General features: G+C 46.7%; 1 protein-coding gene across 2 annotated transcripts in view; it reads right to left on the bottom strand.

The window, feature by feature from the left end:
- The window catches only part of LHFPL2 (LHFPL tetraspan subfamily member 2), a 153723-nt gene that overhangs the window by 37727 nt on the left and 96652 nt on the right, over positions 1 to 19344 (bottom strand). The window contains exon 1 of one of the 2 annotated variants that reach the window (XM_072958468.1): positions 4765 to 4786. The exons of the other annotated variant lie outside the window; for it this stretch is intronic. The gene's annotated coding sequence lies outside the window, so the exon portion shown is untranslated. Of the gene's footprint in view, positions 1 to 4764; positions 4787 to 19344 lie in introns of those variants that run through there. 2 annotated transcript variants of the gene reach the window in all.

The following is a 19344-nucleotide window of genomic DNA, read 5'->3' as shown; positions in this document are numbered from 1 at the left end:
ACCTGATTACAATGATAATTGCAGGTAGCAAAGGCCAGGGGTAGGAGGTTCTGGTAGACGAATTACCGGGTGTCAACCACACACATCCTAAACTGCAGGCACGGGCTGGGAGAAGACCTGCACTCACAAACACGCCCAGCGTCACTCCTCCTAACTTCCTGAACAGTGTTGCAGACTAAGCTTTCACGGAGATGGCCATTCACAAAAGCAAGGGCTAAACCGTTTCGGCCTCTGCGACTTGGGCAGGAAGACAAGCGCAGCCCTCCTGAGGCCACTGCGTGTAGGTGGGAACGAGCTGATGACTGAACTGTGCACACACGGACACACCTCGCAGCCCTGCCAAGGAGCCAAGGGCCCAGAGGCTTCAACGAACAGAAGCAATGCACTGCTGAGGTAATGGGTGAAACTGCACCAATTCTGCAAAAAATAGCTCTTACTTTTCCCAGGGCCCAGAATATGTGATTTCTGAATCTTTCCTCTGTTCTTATCTCATTAAACCTCACCCTTCTTGGAAAGTAATGCTCATTAAACATCTACTGAAACTTAAAGAGGAGTCACATATTGTGGTCTCCCCAAACTGGAGAATTCCTATTCATATGCATGGGTGCTCCTCGTTTATCATGGTGACTAATGAGCAACTGACACTCTAAACTGGAAAGACAAGGCAGGTGCCCTCTGCCAGCTCACATCTAGTTCAAGGTCTGACAGTCCGGGGTGTGTGGAGGACACACTGGGTTATGGAGGGGCGCGGGGAGGGGACACAAAGACACTCATGGAACCGATATTATAGTTGGAATCAGGAAACACACAGATATAAGAAAGACCAAGGCCAAGAGGAGCCTGATGAGCCACTGAGAAGTCCGTGCGCTCCGGTGGGTGGGGCAGCACGAGAGCTGGGAGAACTCCAAGGAAACCATCAGGAAGAGAGTAACTGGGAAGGAATCCTACCGTTAGTTCAAATGGGAAAGTTGCAGTTGGAGAACGGGGCGGGGCCTGGGGTTTTTCTGTTTCTGTTGGGTCACTCTGGATGGTGGTGTAAAAACATTTCTAAAGAGAAAGCTAAAGGGCTGGATGGTGCTTACGTTCTGAGCAAAACAGAAGTGGCTGATGCCCCTCAAGTTTTCTTGGTGTGTATAAGTAGAAACAACAGCTGAAAGGGTGAATGATTTTTCATTCAAGCATATCTGCTGGTTATTTAGTATGACGAAATTTAAACAGAAGGATGAAAATTAACCTTAGGTTTTAACAGCCCCCTTACCCATTCAGATTCCCTTTTGAACTTACAGGATTATTTGTGAACTTTCTGTAACAATTTCAAGGAATTAGGATAACTTTTAAGTGCGTCTGGTTTTCCGATCCAAGTTTGACCAAGAAAGAAACTCCTAGGGCACATGGGGTTTCGGCAGTTCTGAGAGGTAAACATGCCCCTGACATCAAGGCTGATGGGGTGACACTGGCAGGTCTGCTTCACCCTCTTCTGCTTCTGTTCCAGAAAGCAGCATCTTCTAGTCCTAAAAAGAATGGTGCTGGGAGGGCTCTTCATTACTCAAAGAGGCAGTCTGCACTGGATTGAATATGTATTAATTTGGCTCAGGGAAAAATTAATCACCACAGTAGGGGAAGAGTCTGTGAGTACACAGTGTGATCCTCGAAAGGAATCTGCAACCCTTTCTTCAAGCTGTCCCTTCCCACTAAATTCTCTCTTAGCTCCCAACCAGGTGGGACCTTTACAGGAGAGGAAGGAAGAGGGCTCCGATAGATGTGATGGAGAAATCTACAAGTTTTCATCTTATGTAAGACATTTAGTATCTAGGAGACCCTAATTTCCTCAGACAGAAAGCAAAACTGAAGCAGCCTGGCTGGTAGTGTTCATTCCTCAGAAACCACATGATCTCATTTCTGATAGTGAAATCCATACCATTCACATTCCACTGACAGTGACTTCTGAAGGCTATTCATGTGCCTGGTGTGGAACCAGTGCTGAGATACCAAAATGACGACTCCCCATCCTCAGAGGGGTCACAGGCCAGTAGGGTGACAGGGAAGTCAGCAGGTGGGCCCTGCACAGAGCAGCTGGTGCCATGGAAGTGGTAAGGAGGGGTGCTCTGTGCTGCCTGGAGGCAAGGAGGGCCACCAGAACAAACACTAAGCGCAGGGCCTGCTCAGATCAGGGTCTTAGCGCGAAGGTGGAGCCGGGGGCATGGGCAGAAATGTAGTGGGAAGAGATGCAGGCACCATCCTGGGAGGTGCTGAATAGCTTACGTTTGGGATTTCGATCTGTGCTTTAGACATTATGATGAGGAGCCCCTACAGTATTTTCAGCATAGAAGAGACAAAATCAGACTTGCGTTTTAGAAAAGTCATCTCTAGGATATCTGTGATGAAAGAAATTTTCACATACTGAGGTATGGGGAGGTCATTCTGGCTTATACATCACTTAACTCGATTTTATGCTAAGACAGTCTGCTTGTGGCCTATCAAACATACGTTGCACTTCTGATTTAATTATTAAAGAAAAGGACACAATGACCAGAAGTAAAGAATGTCCATGTTAAAAATAATGATTAAATGCCTCCGTCCCGGGGATGTCAATGCTGGTACTCCTTCGATGATAAGGTTCCCTTCCTAGGTGCCACGGCCATACTGACTCGCTTTTCTGTGTGCTTGCTAACTTGTTGTTTTGAAACCTTGAAGGAACATAACCTTGACTTGTTTGATGTTCTTTATTCTGACAAGATATAAAACTGCTGAAAGCCAGGCTGCTCCAGAGCATCTCCTCAGAGTGAGCTGAGAGGCTGTCTCTGCGGCTATCATCTTCTTTTCTATTCCTATTATAGATCCTCTATTAATCATTTTCATGGACACCTGTAAGGGTCAACAAGTAACCAAAGGAACAAACCTGCCCTGAGTGTGTTTGCACGTACGCCTTGCACACGGCACATGGGCTGTGCCAGGACCTGCGGATCGCCAGGTCTGTCCAAAGAGGGGCAGCAGACCCCAGATCCAGCACATTGCTGCCAGTGTTTCCGAAAGGGGCACACCTGCAGGGCCAGCAAGGCCAGTAAGGAAGCTCCTGCAGGGATCCAGGCCAGGAAGGAAAAGGCCGGAACTACTGCAGAGGAGGGGGCAGGATTAAGAAATGTCTACAAGGGACCATAAGACTCAGACTAGCTGGCCGTGGAGGCCGTTGGGAAGAGGAGTCAAGGGTGACTCCCAGATCTCTGTACAACTACTTGAATGTTCCCATTCCCTGGAGTAGGACTAAAGGAGGAGGGCCACGCTGGGCAACCTCATGGTCTAGTTGGGGTGGAGGAAACAAGAGGTCTCTGAGGACACACACCAGGCACTGGGGAACCTGGGGTCTTCCGGGGTAAGGATGAGATCTCCCGAGTGATGGTGTGGAGTCAGAGGGCAGGAGGACCAGGATGTACCCTGGGGATAGGAGAAAACTGCCAGACGGCCCAAGGAGCTGGCCAAGGGGGAAGGAAGAACTAGGCGCCCGCGGTCCGGTCCGGGAAGGCAAGGCGGAGGGAGATGGGGCGGGGGGCGCGTGGTCCGCAGAGTCCAGCGGCCGCCGACGGCAATTCACGCTGTAAGACACAAATACTCAGCCCTAAAAAGAGATAAGGAGATGGCTGAGCAGGAGCTACAGCCAGTCTCAAAGTCGTGTGAGATACACTTCAAAATGCTGTGCGTTGCATCTCAGCTAGATTCTGAATTTCCCGGCCCCAAGCATTTCATCAAAAGAAAAAGAAGTCCCAAGGAGTGCCTTATCTGAGTAGTCTTTACAATCAACAGGCAGCCCAAGGTCAAGATGAGGAAGAATGTGAACAATACAGCACTTTGAGGCGCTAGGGGCGTGACGAGGGGGCTGGGGGAAGGAAATGGGCCGGACAATGCACAGATGTCCGCGGTTTCGCTGCCAGGAGTATCAGACAAACAGGAAGACCTTAAACTTCTCGAACTGGGAACTCTCGGCTTTGCCTGTTGAGCAGAAGGGTTGAGCACATGACGGGAACATGAAAGCAGGAGGCTGTGATTAAGGCTGCACAAGGACCCCGCAAGCAGCCCGGGCTGCCCAGAAACTCCGCGGCTTGCCCTGCGCAGCCTCTGCGCCCTCCCCTGGCTGGTCAGTGGGGCTTTGTGCACGTGGCTTGTGGGGCCGCGTGAGCCTCATCCACTCAGGAGACCCAAACAAAGCCAGGACACCCGATTTTAAAACACCCTGCTGACACCTAGCAGAGAATTTACGCGGACGAAGCTTCTAAGTGGCAACCGAAGAAAAACCCTCTGGCCTAATTATCCAAAAGGCATGCTCTGTTCCAATAACCAAATCACAACGGAGGTAGAGGAGGTGTTGAACATCCTGTGCCTTTCAGAAGTTAGGCATTTCATAAAATGTTTTCTCCCTGTAAACAGATATATATTTTCTCCCTGTTGAGCAGTTTAAAAATATTTTAAACTATGCAAACAAGGAATATTTCTTGAAATAATTAAGCTTTCAGAACATCAGCTGGATGGTACTCCTTAACTATTAAACACAAACGCTCTGCTGTGTCTATAACAGGGGTTCTCAACCTCAGCACTGTGACATCTGGGGCCGGAAAATTCTTGGTCCTGTAAGTTGGAAGATGTTCAGCAGCGTCCCTAGCCTCTTCCCTCCCACTATATGCCAGAAGCACTCTCCTAGCTGTGACAATAAAAAATGTCTTCAGATACTGCCATATGCCCCTTAAAGACAATTCTGCCCTAAAAGGTACCCACCTGTGGTTGAGGCACAGGATCTAGAGTGAGAGGAGACTCAAGTCCTGGCAACGGCATATCCTAGCAGAATAAAGTTGGGTACGTAACTAACCCCTCCATGCCTCAGTTACCCCAGCTATAAAACAGGGCTAATGCTACCTACTTCGTAAAGTCGATATGAAGATTAAATACGAAAATACATGTAAAATACTTGGCATAGAGCCTGACACAGTAAGTATTTAGTAAATGGCAGCAAAGATATTGTTAAAAAAGAGAGTTTTAGTCCCATGACCTTGGAAGACAGAATCCAGTGGGCCATTTCTTTGGCCATCGGATAAGAACAAACTGCCCACATAAGCTCATGCCTCAGCGGTCTGTGCAAGGGCACTTGCAGGCAGAATGTTAGAAATACAACCACTATGATACCAGCCTTGATGGAGATCAAGTCGCTTTAATCCCTGTGGAGACGAAAGAGGGGCAGGAATAAAGGGAAGAGAAAAGAAATGAAAAAAGAGCTATAGACCGAAGAGCAACATCCTGGCACAAAGGGGGAAAGGTGAAAATCCACGCCTCTGAAAAACCACTTGGACCACCAATCAGATAAACATGCCGAATCTGGGGAGAGGGTCCCACGGGAAGAGGTGGTGAGCGTCTCAACAGTGACAGCTGGTCCCTGGAAGGGGAAGAGGACAGTCGTTAGGGGAAGCAGGAAGGTGGAAAAGTAATGCGGGCAAAAGTCGGGGGAGGTGAGCATGGAGAACCGTCTCTCTGGCCAAGCCCTGTCTTCTAGCCTGTTTCTGTTAACATAGCTGGGCCGGCAGAGGAAGGTGGTCCAGCCCCCATGGCCGCCCAGAGGCCACTGCCTTTGAGGAGAGCGAATAGGAACCTCAGGCCAGGACTTCTCCCACCATCTGTTCCCTGGGCCCTTGGCCGGGGGTCGGAGTCGGGGAGGGGGAGACACAGGACTGATGGGATTTGACACTGCTTGGTGGGCAACCCTGCCACACCGAGCCCCAGTCCCGGGGAACCCGCACCACCTCTCCACACCCAGGGAGCAGAAGAGCCGCCTCTCCTGCCCAGCCCCACGTTGTTTCTGCTTCCAACATAGACTGGCCTAGGATGGAATAATCCAAATGCAAACACTGTGAGTCAATCAGCATCCAGGCAGTCTTAGGCTGGGAGATAGTCAGTGACTTTACCCAGCAGCTGAAATCTGAAAGAAGCTGTTTAAAACAGGCATCTGACTCACAAAGAATGCAACACTAAATTGGATCTATCTCCTTTTAGCCATTCAAAACTACAACCAAGTCTTTGTGAGACAAAGCCTGGAAATATTTAGTGAAACACCCTCTTCACTGTCTTTTTCTGACCCATGATTACTGGTATCTTGAGAATATGCAGTTGCCTATTATTACGTCATTCAAATGCACTGTATTTTTCTTTGTTCATTAAAGTAAAATAAATAACCCAGAATAGTAGTAGCCTGTGCCCAGCATTTAGGGCTGCACACATTAACATGTGACCATGCGCCCACACATCTATAATTTTCCGAGTCCGAGTCTTGTCCACACAAAAACCCCGTGGAGGCGAGTAATTTTTCACCCCGATACACTGTTACGTTGTTGTCAACTGAATGCACGCTGAGAACCACGAGGAAACTGAGACAAGCCTCCATTCTTTCCTGAAGGAAGGCCATGCAGCGGCCTGCATTTGACCCCAACATCAAACCAAAGATATCACATGGCATTGACATTCCGGGCCAAGTTTTCCAAGATCTAAACTTCCACAGCACAGCTTAAAAAGTTAAGTATCGGACACAAATGAGGCACCCAACAGGTAGTAGAGGTGAGAAACTGGAAAAACTGAGCCTCAAACAGAGAACTGACTTAAAATCTCCTAAACCACTTTGGGACACTTCAGAAAGTTAAATCTGTGCCCCTCTGTCAGAATTAATTTGGGAAATGTTTAGTCCTGCTTGAAGGAGAACTGGGCCTCCCCAGCCAACACTTGGTCACCATTTCCAGGGTTTGTTCCTGTCAGTGTTTCGTCTGAGTAACTGAGTGTTCCTCTCCCACCAGGGCCAGGAGGACGAGCAGGGGGCCAAACACCTTGGAGACAGAAAAACAAACGAAGTCAGTTACTATGTTTTTAATGCAGTTCTGCCTGGAAATCAGGATGTGAGACTCTGAAGATCCAGCTTCGGGGAAGTCCTCCATGCTGAGGAGGTTTTCCAAAAGTTCAAATGAGAAGACCCAGAGAGCTCAGACCGGAGGAGGCTGACAAATGGCAACATGACTTTCCAAGTACCTCCCCGGAGGCACAGTCCATCCCTGGCGCTGGGGACAAGTTTTAATTCAAAAGGATCAAAATTTGGCTCAGCTTCCTGTCCTGTGATTCTACCTGACCCTTCTGCGTTTGCAGATTTTACACACAAAGTCCACTGCTTAAAAATGGGTTAAGACGGTCAGGGTCACCGTACTTCCTGTCGAGCCAAGGAATGAAGAGTTTTAGATTTTACTTCATTTCCATGGAAAGGAAGGAAAAAGATCATAATGAAATGTTTGGATTTCATTATTACAATAGTCTTTCGTCTTAATCAAAAGAGAAACTGGCAAATGTCATTCAACGGGAAGAATCAACTGTACCCTTCCACCTAACCATCCTCTCAGCTTTATTTACTCAGATCAACCATGTTCACCGACTGCCTGGGTGACAACGTGAAGTGTCACCAAGACTGCCATTCTGAGTCCAGAAGAGGAGGGCAAGTGAGGGAATGGGAGCTGCACAGACGCAGAGCAACATCCAGTATTCACCCATCTCCACTTGCCATTTCTCCTATTTCTCGGTTCTGATAACCATCCCTTATTTTCTCAGCTGCCAGGATATTTCATTGATTTACAGTTGATCTCTGAAGCACCACCATCTGTCTCAAATTGGATCTCTCTTGAGGGTAACTGTGCTCCCAGGAACAGAAAATCCTGACATGCTTAAACCAATGCATTTCATGTGAGCATTCTGCCACAGAACTGTATCTGCTGTGGACTTGTGAGTTAAAAGGCACCATATGAAATAGAAACCACGGTCCTAACTCAACCCTGTTTGCACGCTCCCCACTTTATGCTCTCATTCCTCTACTACATTCTCCTCAACTCATTGCCATGTGTGTACATCTGGTGCAGAATGAGTTCATGCAGCAGAACTCACAGCACAGGTGCTACTGACGGGCTTCCTAAAGCGGCAGGCACCGTGCTGATCGTGCACCACGCACGTACTGCTGCTCAACTTCCTCTCGCGCAGCTTTCAGGAAGGTGCTGGTATCTCGTTTCATGGGTGGGGAAACTGAGGAATGGGTCATTTAATTAAATTAATAAATACAAAGCATTCCCTCCAATATCTAAGATACAGTGTCCACATTCAAAAGATGCTAATAAATACTGATAATCAAGATACTTCTATTTTAACTAGGCTAATGCTAACAAATTTTGAAAAATTATGCTTTAGAAAATCATTCTTTTTTTTTGCATTCTTTTTTACTGAAGTATAGTCAATTTACAATGTTGTGTCAATTTCTGGTGTAAAGCATAACGTTAGAAACTCATTTTTCAACTGGATACAAACAAACAGATGTTAACTGGCAGAGCCCTGTCAAAGGCAAGCATCTTCATACTTTAAAATTAAAAGTTTACCCATACCAACACCTGGAATCCTACAGCAGGTATATCATCATGAGAACTGAAAATTAGTTTTACCAGTCACCCATTTTACTGTCACAGCGTTCCTGGGAAAGGCTCAGAAGAACTGATAAAGTATAGTACTTCTCCCTGAAGCATGAAGCCACAGACTGTCTCTGAAAAGTGTTCTGCAGTCTGCAGGCAACAGGGCTCAGTGCAGGATGGAGCCAGGCCACGCAGCAGGGCTGGCATGGGGCTGGATGATAAAGTGCTCACAGCTTTAAAAACAGAAAGTATTACACAAGGAGACAGATGAAGGGATTTGTGAAACAAATCACTAAATTTTCACAACACTGTAAGAGTCTCAAGAAGGGAAATCATCTGACAGACTGAATCATGAACTTCTGCAATGTAAGAATTTATAAACGCACCCGGGGTATGAATCATAGCCACAATTTTTTTTTTTAATTTAACATCCTTGCAAAAATCGGCCTTGTGAATGTAGCAACACTTCAAAAAGCACTTGTCTTTTTGTTTTAGGTACTGACTCACTGAACAATATGTAAAAGTAGTTTATAAAATCTACCTGAAGATTTTAAATTTCTAGAAACTAGAAGAACGAGGTAAAAAAATCAACTAGTTCCAACCCCAGTAGATTGTTTGAATGCTATTCTGTCTACTCCAGAAGCATTACCAAAAAGGGAGATTATCATGTTACTCTTTCTGATGATACCAAGTTAAGCCATAAGATCCATCAGACACTTTATTTTTTAGTATAATTATTCAAGGACACGCCAATTCATAGCTAAACACCCTCAGTAGGACTTTTCTAAAACTACAAATAGTTTTGTCGTGAAATTTAAAATGAGCTTCTCTGGAATGCCAAATGATTGTTTAAAATTATGAAAAAATTCTAAGATACCTAATAATCAGTTTACCCTTGAACAACAGGGGGGTTAGGAGGTCCGACCCTCTGCATAGTCAGAAAATCCAACTATAACTGATAGTCAGCCCTTCATATCTGCAGTTCCTCTGTATCCAGGAGTCGACCTACTCCCCAGTGTCTGGGACTGGAAAAGTATCCTCATACAAGTAGGCCAGCTCAGTTCAAACGGCTGGGTTGTTCAGGGGCTCCACTGTACATCTTTAGGATTTAGAAACAGCAAATTAACACTTTTGGTTTAACATATGCACATGCCCTTAGTCTACTGTTTTGTCACACTCCTCCTTGTAGAAGGCCATAACCACTAAGTGCACAGAAAACCAAGATGAACCATAGACATTCATCCTGAGAAGTGCGCCTACTCAGGGAGTGAGGGTGGAGAGCTCCCCTCTGACGTGGTGTCTCTATTAATTTCTCTCCCAGTGAAACCGACAAAGGCTTGATCTCCAAAATATATAAGCAGCTCATACGACTCAATAAGAAAAAAATAAACAACCCAATCCAAAAATGGGCAGAAGACCTAAACAAGCAATTCTCCAAAGAAGACATACAAATGATTAAAAAGCACATGAAAAAATGCTCAATATCACTAATTATCAGAGAAATGCAAATCAAAACGACAATGAGGTATCACCTCACACCAGTCAGAATGGCCATCATTCAAAAATCCAAAAATGACAAATGCTGGAGAGGCTGTGGAGAAAGGGGAACCCTCCTACACTGCTGGTGGGAATGCAGTTTGGTGCAGCCACTATGGAAAACAGTGTGGAGATTCCTCAAAAGACTAGGAATAGACTTACCGTATGACCCAGGAATCCCACTCCTGGGCTTGTATCCAGAAGGAAATCTACTTCAGGATGACACCTGCACTCCAATGTTCATAGCAGCACTATTTACAATAGCCAAAACATGGAAACAGCCTAAATGTCCATCAACGGGTGACTGGATAAAGAAGATGTGGTATATTTATACAATGGAATACTACTCAGCCATAAAAACCGACAACATAACGCCATTTGCAGCAACATGGATGCTCCTGGAGAATGTCATTCTAAGTGAAGTAAGCCAGAAAGAGAAAGAAAAATACCATCTGAGATCGCTCATATGTGGAATCTAAAGACTCATGGACAGAGAATACAGACTTGTGGTTACCAGGGGGGTAGAGGGTGGGAAGGGATAGACTGGGATTTCAAAATTGTAGAATAGATAAACAAGATTACACTGTATAGCACAGGGAAATATACACAAAATGTTATGATAAATCACAGAGAAAAAAATGTGACAATGAGTGTGTATATGTCCATGAATGACTGAAAAATTGTGCTGAACACTGGAATTTGACACAACATTGTAAAATGATTATAAACCAATAAAAAATGTTAAAAAAAATTTCTCTCCCAATAAGGGCCCATCCTTTAGTGAGATCATCTTCCCAGAGTTCTCCAGCAACTGATAAGCTGCTCTAAGTCAGGGGTCCCTCCCAGAAGCTCCATGCTCCATGGCTGTTGCCTCTGTACCTCCTGGGTCAGGCTGTTAGACCCCAGAGTGGCCACAACACTCTGATCACACACCCTCACCCTTGGTCACCAACAGCACCTGCACCCATCTGAGAATTCTACATGCAGAGATAAAGGTGCTACTGCAAGTTTACTCCCAGATGACTGGGGTTGTTTCTGAGTAGTTCTTGGGTGGTAGGAATAACTCCCCGAGCCCTGCCCTGCCAATAGTGCCCCCCAAATCACAAGCCTCCTCATTTCACAATCTGCAATGGGTGAGGATCTGGGAAAGCAATGGGGACTCTTTCCTTGGCACAGACTATTGGGTCCCTACCCAACATCCATTCTCCTCTGGCTGGGGCTGGGGTGAGGAGAGTAAGGCACTTGCCCTGAGCACAAAATTTAAGGGGACGCCGAACATGGATTAATCATGATAAATATTTTAATAAGCAATAATATAAAAATTTTAAATTAAAAATCCACTGTGAAAAAAATATCAAAATTTTAAATAGACTGAAGCAGATTTACCAAATTTTTCTTTTTCCTCAGACTCCAATATGGCACTGTAACATCCCATTAAAACATCATTTATCTTGACTACTGAGTTTTTTGGTACTCCCTTATGTTTTACACCAAAGGGGAATGTTTTGTTTGTCTCACTTCATTCCTGGCCCTGAAATAAACTCTATCTTGGGGTTGGGGGTGGGGGGAGATGGCAGATGTGCCTGGCTTAAAAAAGTTCACATTTCCCAGCCTCCTTTGCAGGTGGGGTGGCCAACGAGATTTAAGTGGATGAAATGGGTAAGGGTTTCTGGAAGAGCTTTTTTAAAAAAAAAAAGGACCTGGATCTCTCACCAAAACAAAAACTATACGAAGTGATGAGTATGTTAATTAACTCAATGATGAGAATCCTTTCAAAGTGTAAATGTATATGGAATCATCACACCATAACCTTAAATACATTACAATTTTATTTGTTAATTATACCTCGATAAAGCTAAAAAAGAAAACAAAACTGAAAAAAACCAAGGACTTGACTCAGCTTTGACACTGGCTCCTCTCTGGTTGGGGAATGTGATCATAAAGGCTCCAGTGGGGACTTAAAGAATGAAAATTCCTGTGCTAGTGACAGGGAACAAAAAGACAGAAGGAGCCTGGGTCCCAGACAACTTCATGAAGCTAACATCTGATCCGCCTACCTCAGGATTCTTTATTACCTGAAAACATCAAAACTCTTTTGTTTGCTTAAAGCGCTGCCAGTGGGTCTCAGTTAACTGACAAAGGCAGTTCTCAACCAATAGACAATTGACCCTGAACAACATAGGGGTTATTCGACCTAAAACTTATCCACAGTTCCTCCACATTTGCAGATTCAACCCACCACGGACTTTGTAGTACTGTAATATTTACTAGTGAAAAAATATCTGCCAGTTAGTGGACCTGCGGAGTTCAAACCCATGCTGTTGAAGGGTCAACGGTACTAGGAATACTTAAAAAAAAAAAAAAAAAGAGACAAAACAAAATGAGAAAAACCATTTAAATGGGTTGTTCTGGAAAGGTACCACCAATATCTCGGAAAACTCTGTTTCCGTCTTATTAACCAAAACACCAATGTTCCCATCCAAACGTTTCTAGCGTCAGTTTACTATTATGAGGTCCATTTCATAGGCTTTCCAGGTAATTAGAGGCAAAAATCAGGGAAAGACGTGGATGAGAAGCACTTTCCCTGCTGTGTGCTGACAAGCCGACACGCAGAGGCCAGCCAGCGGTGCCAAATGACCCCGTTCCGTGTAGACCTGGTGCCGCGTAGCCAGGGCAGCGCATCGGCTGACTTCAGAGGCTCGCCTGTTCTCTCCCTCACCGCGTCCACTTACACCCTGGCCAGCAGGGGCCAGCGGACTGAACTGCGCTTCCTCGGGGCGTTCGGGACTCACTGCTCAACTGCAGGAAAAATTAACTCAGGTCTACCTCAGTGCAGTCATCCTTTCAAAAACCAAGACTGGAGAAGACATCTTTCACATTCCTGGTTTTGCTCCCCCACAAAGGAGTCACACCTCTATATGAAGATATATTGGGGAGTACTGACCATTAAACCGTAACTATTGAATATTTTTAAACAAATGAAGCTTTGTTCCGTTAGGTACAACAGTAATTCAAACCATATGAACAAAGTGTTACCCCGTGACATTCCTTAAAATACGTATGACAACTATACATGAGAATAAATCGGAATGAACAATGCAAGTATTAGTCTGTAAATGTGAGAGTCGGGTGGGAGGTGTGGGACACCCTGGGAAAGGTAAGTAAAAGCGTAACTTTTCAATCTCCTTGAACAAAGGAAATAGGGGGAAAAAGCCCTCTCTGGCTGGAAAGATGTCAGTGCTTAAACTAAAGGCTCATATTCCAAGGTCAGAGCCCCCTTTTCAGCAGAAGAAAAGAAAAGAAAGCGTCATTTACATTTCTGCCTGCCTGTATGGGCTGTTAAGTAATACGCCATGTGCCAAAACCCTAATCTGCAGGATCAGCTCTGAAAAGAGGAAAAGAGCCCTGCCAAGCATTTATCAACACCTTAAATTGTTTCTTTTCATTCTCAGAACTAAAGCTGTTTTATTAAATTTTTTAAGCCCGAGGTCCACCATTCCCTTCCAAACCTGCGGGCACGGCCTCAGATTGTAAGCCACGGCTCTAAGAAAGAAAGGGAGAAAAACAATGCCAGAGAGGCTATTAGAACAAGAGAAGAGTGGGGGCCCCGAGCTGTCCCAGCCCTGCCGGGGTGCAGACACCAGTGCTCCCACTGTGAGTCTGCGCAGGGCTGCTTCTCACACAGCCTTTCTGGGCAGCACCCCAGACGGCATCCTCGGAGGGAGAAGCTGGGCAGCTGCGGCCAAACCATCACGGGATGGTGGAGGGAGACGTGGGACAGAAGGACAATGACACTGGTCGCCAAAAGGTACAAGTGGGGGAGCTCTCTGGAACCAGAGCCCTGGCATCATATTACCCGAGTTCCTTTTAGAGGGAAAGCAGAGGGGCTCTTGGCGTCCAAAGAACAGGCAAGGGCAGCTTCCCGGGCCTGGACCTCACCATGTACACAGGGCCATAGGGAGGAGCAGGAAGTCAGTGGATCCTGAGAATCACGTTGGAGCACTGGACTAGGAGTCCAGGAATCTGCTCCTCCTCCAGCACTGTCCCCAACCAGCTGTGTGTCCCTGGGCGGGTCCTTTGCTCTGCCAGGTCCCCTGCGGCTCCCTGACAAATGAGGCAGTTGGAGAAGGAGTTGGTAGGACTCAGCTGCAACGCCTGTGACTCAGTGATTCCCTGTCCCCACGCCTCACCCGTCCCTGGCGCTGACTCACACATGTCGTGACTGGGGTTTCTCTCCCCAGCCATCCTTCAGATTCAAGGCAAAACAGGAACACAAAGGCAGAACTCCAGACGGGGGGGTCCATCTTCCCTACTTTTCATGTTACTGAAACAGCTGCAGAACCTGGGGGGCCTGAGCTTTGGCCCCCAGGGCCTCCTCTGCCAGGCCTTCGACATGCCCTCCTCTGCTCCACAAAACTCACTGGTCCTGCCAACTTATGACAGGGGAGGCCGAGGTTGGGACAAGGCCCAGGGGGTTCACGTAGGGAAACACTGCCAAAATCACACAGCCACCTTAATGTAAGCTTTTCAAACTTTAGAATATTATTTTTCGCTCTGTACTGTAAGTCCATGGCGAAAACTGAGAAGCTCTCATGGCATTTTGTTTCAAATTGAACAAGTGTGCTGGAATGTAGGAAGAAAAACCATCAACTTCTTTGGAGTAAAAAGAAAAAAAAGGCCATTTTCTAGTGTCCCAGGACTGCTCCCCATTACATTTTAATTATTTGTATTCCACGGAAGGAAATGAGGCTTCGTCTGAGCCCTGGGACATACCACAGGGTCAGACATAAAGGAGTGGGGTTCCAGAGAAGGTGGTTTTGCCAAGGACTCATCAAGATGGCTCTGAAAGGAAACGTGACCCCACGTGCAAGGGGTCGGTTCTTCCACTCAACTCTTACTGTGAGCACATCACTGAGGTGGGGGACAGAGAGAAAGACGATCCCCTCTGTGCAGAGACCCCCTTCACATCCAGTCCCATCACCCCAATGCTCCCTAAAGTGGCCAGAGGGAGGGGGGAGGGATGGAGAAGCATCCTTCCCCAGCAGAGCTGCCCAGAGCCAGACGAGTGTGCAGGGACCAGGAGGGAAAATCCACGCACAGAGCTCCTCTCTGGCAGCCCAACCCCACCTGCTCAGCTGAGGCCTTCCCGGGCCTGGGGCCCCATCACAGGAAGTGGGAAGGCCTAGCGTGTGCTCCCCGGCCAAGCCCGGCTGGGGGTGTCCGTGGATAACCACAGACACATCCTGACTGCTGCCCACAGCAGTACTTAGATTCTCATCAAAGTTTTAAAATTATCAAATTGACTTTCATCTCCCAGCTTTAACTTAGGCTATTCTTTTGCTCTGAAAATTATGGTAAAATCTGCTCCATCATTTTAGAGAGCTTCAGTTATACATCAGCCAGCACAAGCTGCATTTTACAGAATTAGCCATTCCATCGCCAGTAATCAGAGTCTGCCGAACCATACGCATTTTCACCAGCAAAATTATCATACACAACACTCATCATCTTGTTGTTATGTTAAAGTGTCACCACCACCACCGGGCAGAGGGAAACATCTCAGTATGATGAGAAACAGCTGTCAAAGCACTTGCCATGATTTTTTTTAGCTTTGGCCAAATACAAGATGGTAAAAACAGAGTGGGGGTAACCCCCCTGTCTGTGTGCCTTCCTCAGAGCCCTGAAGATCACAGTAGACTTGAACCTTCTGCCCCTCACCGGCATCCCCTGAGGGCTTGGCAGAACTGCAGAATCTCAGATGCCTGCCGGACCTGAAGCAGAGTCTGCACTTAACATTCACAGGCACTGAAAGTTTAAGAAGCACTGCTCCAAGACCCTTCTCCCACACCCCTCCAACCCCTACCTCGTGCATATACTCTGGCCTCAGATCTGACATCAGCCCCCACTCCCTGGAGGCCACTGACGCTTTCTCCAAGGGGCCCCGCTGCCATGGCAACCTCACGCTGGTTGGAATCCACCCACCTGGCCACACCCTGGCCCCCCGATGGCCTCCTCCATTGACCTGTCTGGGATAGTTAGAAATGTGCAAGGCATTTTGCCCCTCGAAAATATTTATTCATGAGGAAAAAGATCTATTTTTACGTGTCAACTGCCAGCCCATCCTGGCTCACCGGGTCCCTCTCCTCCCACTTGCCCAATTAGAAAGATCATATTGTTTCCTGGCATACAACTCCAAGGGCACTGAACACAGGCAGGGGACCCGAAGAGGGCTCCAAGAACAGCTCTCAGTGAATGGAAACAAGATGATTTCTGCTCAAAGCAATTTCCTCAGCACCCACCCTTTCCTCCCACCACGGACCCCATGCTGAAGGGACGCCAAGGCCATGTGGAAGTAACAGAACACCAACATTTGCAAGACATATTTTTTTTTTATCCTCAAAATACAGCAGGAGGAAGGGGAAGCCAGTTGGTTAACTCTCCTTTTCTCCCACCCAAGTTGAAAGCTTAATAGTCTAATCCCAATTTCCCAGATGACAGAGAGATGAAGCCAAGCTCTTCCTGTATGGAGGAATGCGCAGAAATAAGCAAGGAGGATGTAAGAGTCCAAAGCTTCTGATCTAGCTGTGTTCTCAGATTCTGACTTTTGGGTGGGATCCTGGAAATGACCACGAACACAATTTATCTTATCATCTTGCTGTACTACAGGGATGGCAAGTATGGCAGGCCATTTCCCTTTGCTTTGCTCACAGTGGATAGTACTAATTTATTACAGTGCTTTTCCTCACTAAGCCCAGATAACTGCCTTAGAATTCTTTTCAACAGAGCCCCTCATCGTGCATAATCTCAGACCCCCACCCTTGAACTTCTCAATCAGGATGCGCATTTGAACAGGACCCCAGGTGATTCAAATGCTCACTGACATCTGAGAAATGCTGGTGCAAGCTGGACCTGATGTAGATCCACAAAGTGAGATGTACTTGCTACTCTCAGTCTGTTTTCTTGGGGTTTCCAACCTCTATATCCCCATTTCTATTCCAACTTCTCCAAAAGTTTCAAAAACTGAAGGCTTATATACAACAGGTGATCCATTAAACTTTTCAGAAATTAATGGCAAACATTCAAAGACTGGAAGACAATGTGAAAACTCAAGATTTCTGGCTTTTCTTTTAGGGAAAAAAAAATCAGTATACCTAGCAATACTGGACTTACATGTCTACATGACAACAGATGACTGGAGTTAAGTCGTAGCTGTTCTCTTTGAGGCAGGGCATGGATTCTCCAATTTGCCCCAGTCTCCACTACTCCATAGTGTCTTACAGTACAGCTTATAGTACAGCGGTACAGCAGCCTGTTTTACTCCGGCATGTGTGACTGCCTACCATGCAGTCTATGGTAGCCTGCCATCATGGAGACTATGTCTCCAAACTCAGCAAGAACTGTTGCCTATGATACCCACCTTTGTATTCAACTCTCTGCACTAATTCTGAAGGTAAGCAACCGCACCTGAACAGCACAGGTTCCCTCTCCCCATATGATCCCTGCACTGGGGTGAGGAGCACCTGCAGTGTGAGCTGCCTCTTCACCTAGTTCCCATTCTGCTTCAGGTCCACAGGGTGCTGAGGTCTGCGACCACCCACTGTAAATCCTCTGCACTGTCTGGTGCCAAGCACCGAGCCCACACCAGGACACACAATCCTGTCTTCAAGCTAGTTCACATGCGAGCTCTGCCACTCAACAGCAGAGTGAGGGGCAAGCCACTAACACCTCCCCCCTCTTCCCGCCAGCTTATTTCCTCATCTGTGAACCAAGGAGAAGCACTTAACTCAGTATTCCACTGAATTACCATGGGAAACAAGATTGCTTGCAAAGTGCTTAGCGCAATGCCTCGCCTACGTATGTCCTCAATAAAAGTGGTTATTTGTATCATTACAGACAGTTGGTGCTGGACAAAGATTTGTTAACTGCCCCATCATCCTTGACCATCCCATCCCGCAGAGATGCACTGTCTGCCCTCTGCACTGTCACCTAGTGGAGGAGTGAAGTGTTGCAGCCCCGGGGGGCTCATGTTCAAACAGGGGGCCGACACCAGCGACTGACGATGTGGGCCTGTCAGTGGGCCTGGATGGACGGAGGCCGACCTAAACCCACGCAGCCATGCCTGGCATTTTCCTTTCCCCCCTTTCTCAGCTTCCACACAAACCAGCTACACGTTTTGCTTTTTTTTTTCAAGTTATTAGCATTTCCATATGCCTCCCTGTGAAGTTAATAAGGTATATTTAAAAATTCGATTCCAACCCACACAAAGCTCTCCCTTCTCTGATCCCACAATGCATGGTGAGCACCACACAGTCCAGCATTTAAGGCTCTTTCCATATTTCACATAGGCCGTGGGACTCTCCAGAAAACCTCAAAGGTCACCAGCACAGTGCATGGCAAATAGGAGGTGTTTTTAAAAGTACACACACCTACACATATGCCCATACACAACAGTTTCCTCCTTTCAGGAAAAACAGATTTTTTGTTTTGCATCTATTTCGCACCAGCAAAGCACTAAGCAAGTAACAAACATAACACATGCCATGCCCCTCGGTATCCATCCCCTCATTTGCTAAGAGACATGTTTCATGTTAACTGAACTATGAAATGGAACTCACCCAGTTTTCTTTGGTAATGTTTGAACCACACACTGTAAAATAAATGAAAAGGGACTGAACTGGGTCACCGTCTTGTTTCCTTAAAAAGGGACTGTCTGAGCTGCAACATTTTATCTGCCGACGCTGCAAAATTGATAGAAGAAACATGTGTCTTTTCAAAACTAATGCAATTTTCCATGTAAGTTCCCCTTTTCGGTTCTAAAATATCAGTCACTGATTTCAACAGGCCACAGACCTTGGCCTTAGCCGTCCTTTTTAGGAGCAGCGATGGCCTCCCATCCACAGCCGGAAGAATGCAGAGCGCCAGGTGGTTACTCATGGGAACCGGCTGGGGAGAGAACCACCCTGTCCATTTATAGTCTTCTGGGGATGAGGAGGAAGTGGAGGTGTTTGGGGTCATGCCTGGCACCTGTGGTCCATGGCATTTATTCCAACATCCTGCTGCCACTGCTGCCCAGTAACCAATCTTGACTAGTAAGTGGCACGTTAAAGCAGCAACAAAATTCACCGTTTTAACGGCAGCCCTTGATGACGGCTCCCCCTCCGTGGGGCAGACAGTGGTCTTTTTGAAGCAGCTCTCTGGGACTGATTTGCAATGATCAGCTTGTCTGAACAAACCACACAGCCCTGCAAGGCAGACACTACCTTGCTGTGGGGACCCGGGAGGTTGACATCCCACCTTCCTGGCCTTTGACAACAGGGAAAACCCAATGTCTGGGATTTCCCTGTGTCTT

Source organism: Vicugna pacos, chromosome 3 (genome assembly GCF_048564905.1).
Source record: "Vicugna pacos chromosome 3, VicPac4, whole genome shotgun sequence".
NCBI classification, from domain to species: Eukaryota; Metazoa; Chordata; class Mammalia; order Artiodactyla; family Camelidae; genus Vicugna; species Vicugna pacos.
This window is presented reverse-complemented; position numbering and strand designations above follow the sequence as displayed.